The sequence below is a fragment of the Sphaeroforma arctica genome, assembly GCF_001186125.1.
Source record: "Sphaeroforma arctica JP610 unplaced genomic scaffold supercont1.2031, whole genome shotgun sequence".
Lineage (NCBI taxonomy): Eukaryota > Ichthyosporea > Ichthyophonida > Sphaeroforma > Sphaeroforma arctica.
In genome coordinates, this window is record NW_014038527.1 from 1 (window position 1) to 5,669 (window position 5,669).

Below are 5,669 nucleotides of genomic sequence, written 5' to 3' on the forward strand. Positions count from 1 at the left end.
GAAAATCACGCAAGCGTATCAAACCGAGAAAAACGGAAGGGGGGGTTTCTTTTTACTTATCTGTGCTCGGAAGACTTTGCTCCTGTCGTAATTTGCAAGCTCCTTTCAGCTATCCGGTTCTGAGGGATATCAACTCCTGTAATTTGTCAATAAAACGAATTTCTCCGTCCACTATTATCCTCGAGATAAAATCTAATAATACACCTAAAGTAACTAGTCGTAAAAATGTAGTAAACACATCAAAATACGATACTAAAACCTACTGAGTCTCCCCGAGGCTCAGTGCGGTGTATTTATTCTTATATTTGATTGTCTACGTGGTCTACAAATAATTCACCTCGTGTGAATTAATTGTAAACTAATTCTAACTCCACACTGATAGTGGTTCAAGGGGACTTTTACTACAGTAGTCGTGTCGATTGTACCTATCCACTCGGTAGTCCTGTCGGTCCTAATTATCGTGATTATCGTAGCGGTATTGGTAGCTTTTGTTTCTGTTGTACTGATCCATGCGAGTACGGTAGCCACGATTCGAATCAGGTCGGCGATGCTTGTCATTGTTCTTAGACTTAAATCTGTAGTCTCTCATGTCACGACGAGGACCAGATTTGTCAATCCGTTGATCGTAACGTTTACGACAGTCGTGGTCACGACCCTGATTATGTTGGTCACCAGCAACGCATGATTTGATTTGCGCTTGTAGCTTACGGCATTGCCCGATGGAATGCCCACGATTGTTGCAGAATACACAATTTCCTGTCGATATAGCTGCATGCGCGCCGTGCACAATGGTTGATTGGTCACTTTCATCTGGATCCAATGCGATGAGATACGTGGTGAGCTCATCATACGACATGGCCATCATAACGGGTGTCTTCAACGTAATCTTAACAGTTTTATTATCGTCGTTTACAGCCTGCTGTAGAATAGCGCATAGGCTGTTGTTAGACTTCGTACCTCCGGCGTTTTTGAATTCCACAAATGCCGTGTTGAGACGACTGATAAGGCTGGCGAAAGATTCGTTCCGTTCTTGCGTGATGCGGTTCAGTTTTCCTTCTAATGTCCGGATATCATATTCGGTCAGGGCTTCAAACTTGCGTTTCAGTGCGGCAAAAGCTTCCCGCGGCTTATCAATGCATTGACTGATCTCCGTCTGCAGTAGTGGAGATAAGGTGCGGTTGATAATCCGATAAGCCTCAGTGGTTTCCTTGGGTGTCCATCGGTTACCTCTAGACGGGGTCGGATCGGTCGATATTGTTGGGATTCCTTCACAATTCACGGATAGAATTGTCTGGATTTTCCAAGGAAGCCAGTCGACCTTCGATTCGAGAATAGTGGTGGTCTTAATATACTTAGAGTTCACAGTAGGCATATTGATAGCGCGAGATCAGAGTGGCCTGATAAGTTATTAGAGTGCAATGTAGTAGACTTTAAAAAAAGTGCAAATGTATGTAATTATTTCTGACCTCACCTTTGGTTTCATACCTAAGGTGTTTGTGCTAGTGTTCAGCCGCTTGGGCTGGCCATGGTAAAACCTCATATGGTCAGTATGAGAAACCTCATGCAAACACTTTAACAGTTCGATGCTATTATATTTCGACTTCTCTGCAACAAGATCTCACGCTGATCACGTGACGCCTTTCCGCATTGGTTATGACTCGCGTAGAACGGAAGCTATTTTTAGAATGTTGCGATTGACATGCTTAATCCACTCTCGGGAATCGGCTGAGATACTTAATCTACTCTCGGAAGTCGGTTAAGAAATATCTCAACTCTTGGGAGTAATTTAAGCAACTTGATTAGCTCTCGGGAGTGTGCCAACTCTGATGACTTAGCTCTAGAGAGTGAGCTAACTCTGATGACTTCCATAAATCGAAGATGGTTTTTTGCTGTAAAATCTGGCCTGAGACCTGTAGTCTCTCATTTGCTTCCCGTCAGAATTTCAGTCATCGATCTGATTGGCTGCGGCAGGGGTACAGGCTTTTTGGAAAAGTTGCACACACAAAACGATGATGTGCTAGAAAGCACATGTAGAGTACTCACGGAAGCATAAAGCTTCTGTAAGTAGGAATAAGCTGGAGGCAGCTTTAAGTGATGCGATGTGTTGGGCACGCGAGGGCGCGTGTGTTCAGGCGTGATGTTCCAGAGATATGGTGAAGGGAGACGTGTGATAGCACGACGTCTCGTGCCACCGGAAAGGGATAGGATAGAAGAGATAGTGATGTCAGCGTATAGCGTATATAATAGTAGGACTTGAGAAGGGAATAGTCAGAGACCTCGACTACTACTGCAATAGATATATGATCGGTATATTACACATCTATCTATACTAAAACTGTTATATCTCAACTACATTCCAAAATTTCACAAAGTTACCTCAATGTGTGTCATATAGTACCACCAACCCTAGTGCATGTATCCATTGCAGCAGATATTATACAACTTTCAGAGTAAATCTTTTTAATTGAAAATTTATTTCACGATTTTAAAACCATTCTATATTCATAATCAAAATGTATATGAAATAATATCGCAGATGTACTTCGTAAGTTTAAACATTCTATATTCCTTAATTTAAAAAAAATACGTCAAATTATGATACAAATGTGCTTGACATTATTTCGCACAATATTTCGTAGTTTTTAACATTATATATTCTATAATTAAAATGTACTCAATAGTGTCACAAATGTACTTGACATTATTTTGCATAACAATGGATAACTTTTTTAAATATTTTATATTTTATAGAATTAAAATTGATGTCATTTGATGTAACAAATGTGGTTGACAGTATTTCGCATGATTATTTTCGTAGCCTTTTTCAATTCGGCCGAAACTCCTCCGTTCCTACCTCATTGTAGATGACACACGCATCAAGGCTCCGCAGTCTGTTTGGCTGCAACCCTTCCTGAACGCGATTGATGATTAGGGTCACCAATCCGGTCTAGAACATGGAATTATTAAGCCCCGAAAGAAATCGCCGAGTATGATGCATGCGGTACCGCCTCTCCTCTCAGTATCAACGCTAGTAGGCTCTCCAAATATGAACACTCTCAAATGACGCCTACTTATCTCTCCCATGCCCATGGCGGCGGAACTCTCCGACATATATACATAGCCCTGAAAACTCAGAACTTCAAATGTCCCAGGGCATACTGGGTATCGACTTTGGGCAGCTGATTGCTCCAGGCTATAGTGTCTTTCTAGGCGTATGGGTTTCTTGGATTCAGCTGGCGATATCCGCGAAATCTGTTAGATATACTCAATACATTCACTCTTTCAACGGCTACCTATGGTCTAAACATCATTGCATGGGTTCCGCATGTCGCGTTGAAGCCGCCGTACGAGCGGTACAACTCAGCACTGATCCAAGCTGCTGCCATCATAACAGGCACTGTGTTTCCGAAACTCTCATACCAGCGCATGCTGCTTCGCTTCTGTGGTTTACTTCCAGCACGCTCGGGTGTCGTGGCAACCCAAGGAAACCCTTGCGCTAATAGCACGGAACGATAATGTGCTACATCGCCTGTTTTTAATATATATTATGCCTTCGCATCACATTGGGGCACTGGTGGCAAGGATGTGTTGGAGTAAAAACATAGCTACTGAAAAAGAATATCCAGAGTGTTCCAAATCAAGAATGTTATCCATCAATTCTACACGGTATTGTTTAGCTTCACCTGTGGCGAACTTAGTGAAGCATGTGTATCATCATCATGTAGGAACAGAGGAGAGATGAAAATCTTGTCCAGTAACCCAAACACAACACTGAATGGCAATGACCAACCCGCAAACTAGTTCTAGTCATGTACGACGATTCATATGTTTACAAAACGTTCAACTATCCCCTGGGCAAAAGTGATGAAAATATAGAATGCAGAGCAATAGGAAAGACAACATGGGCGAAGAGGAAAAACAAAACAAGATAAAGAACGACATCAACTTGAGAGCTCGTTGGAGAGGTAAACGCGTGTAAGTTTTTATTTATCTCGATGCTTTAGTGTGTATCGAGCTTTGCGGCGACAGAGAACCGAGCAAAAAGTTGTACAATCCAAGTATGTCAGCTGATAACTGATGAAGTCCCTGGCTTATTCACTATAGGTCTTGATGTAAACACATATTGGTACTGATGTCACTAACTAAAGTTGTTTATAGATCGCAATTATTTATAGTAAAAAAATGGTATGTAGCTGGTATGTATTAGGATCCGGACGCGTCAAAATCGGGTGGTACTCGGAATAATTATAGTGGAGGGGGTGCACCCAACAATAATAACAAAGGCAACAGTGGTGTGAATGGTAACAATAGCAACAACGAAGATATTGATAGTTTTGACGACGATGATAATGAAGATTAAGATAGAAGGGATAGTAGACTATATCAAACACGATAAAAATAAGCAGCCACGTCGTCAACAACCTATAGGTATTTCCTCACCCGATATAAAAACTGGCAGTAACACGCTAGCAGGTATATACACAAACAGGTAAGGAAGTGAAAATTCAAATAACAACTCGCAGGGGAGGAATTATCAGTAAGGGTCTCAAACTCAGAATCAGGGTCCGCCAGCCGATATATAATTGAGATAGGTGTTTGCTGAATCACGTCATATAGAGTGTCTGATATCGAGTTGGAAGATCATACGGAGGAGCAGCACAAAAGTAACAAACATGTATATGAGAGAAAATAACACAATATAATGTGCTGTTCATATTGGCGAGTCGGTTATAGGGTTTGAAGTAATATTGGTGCTCGCGAAATGGCTCAGCCTACCACAACAAGACCTCCACCCGCACAAGGCGATACACACAGACGTGGTTATGTGAAATTAAGCAAGTGTACAAATAAAATTTTACTTTTATGGGATGAAGGCAATAAACAAGCAAGATAATTTTCACAGGAAGAAAAAGCGCGTGCACTGAGGTTAACAGCTTCGCGCGATTGGAATTCTGAGAGAAAAGCTGTAGATAAAGTCTGAGTATAACAAGTTTTAGTGCTTATATAGAAGGATTATGTGTTCAATCGTACCTCTCGGAACATTTGGGACAAATCTGTAGAATTACATTGTTATCACCTGTATGTATAAACAGCATCCAAGCTGATATAACATATATGATTTTTTTTTTTGAGATACTGCTATTTTCTTGAAATGCACAATTCCGGCAACGCCAACCATTGGCTATTGGACGGAATGCTGGGGCTCCTGTGGTTGAAGTACGAATCGTATTCTTTGTATATATATAAAAATATGCTAAAATATTCCCACTGCGAGGATCGAACTCGCGGACTTTCGCTTAGAAGGCGAACGCCTTACCACTGGGCCAAGCGGGCTATACTTTTTTCTAAGGTTTTATAAGTTAATATGGATTCTTAACAATATTTCGCCTTACTGTAGAAATATTATTCGAAGACTGGCTTGTATTGGGGCCAGTGAAGGGTATATACTTGAATCAAGCTGGAAGTTGCACCCAGTTGTACTGAAACTGACTGGGAATTGCATTTTTGGAACCTCTCCAGCGAATATGATGCCTGATGCGCATGTAGACATTTTACCGCAAATTTACCGCAAACTGGAATGAATACTATTTATTAACCCTATTCCTTTGAGACATCTTTTAATGACTCCAAAGCTATATCAGACCTGAGAAGGAATTTCAACCAATAAA

The 5,669-nt window shown here is 41.2% G+C and overlaps 1 non-coding gene across 1 annotated transcript; it reads right to left on the reverse strand.

The window, feature by feature from the left end:
• Window positions 1–5,262: 5,262 nt before the first annotated feature.
• On the reverse strand, window positions 5,263–5,334 carry SARC_30261. The gene has a single exon. It is a non-coding gene; the product is annotated as a tRNA-Arg (tRNA).
• Window positions 5,335–5,669: the final 335 nt, after the last annotated feature.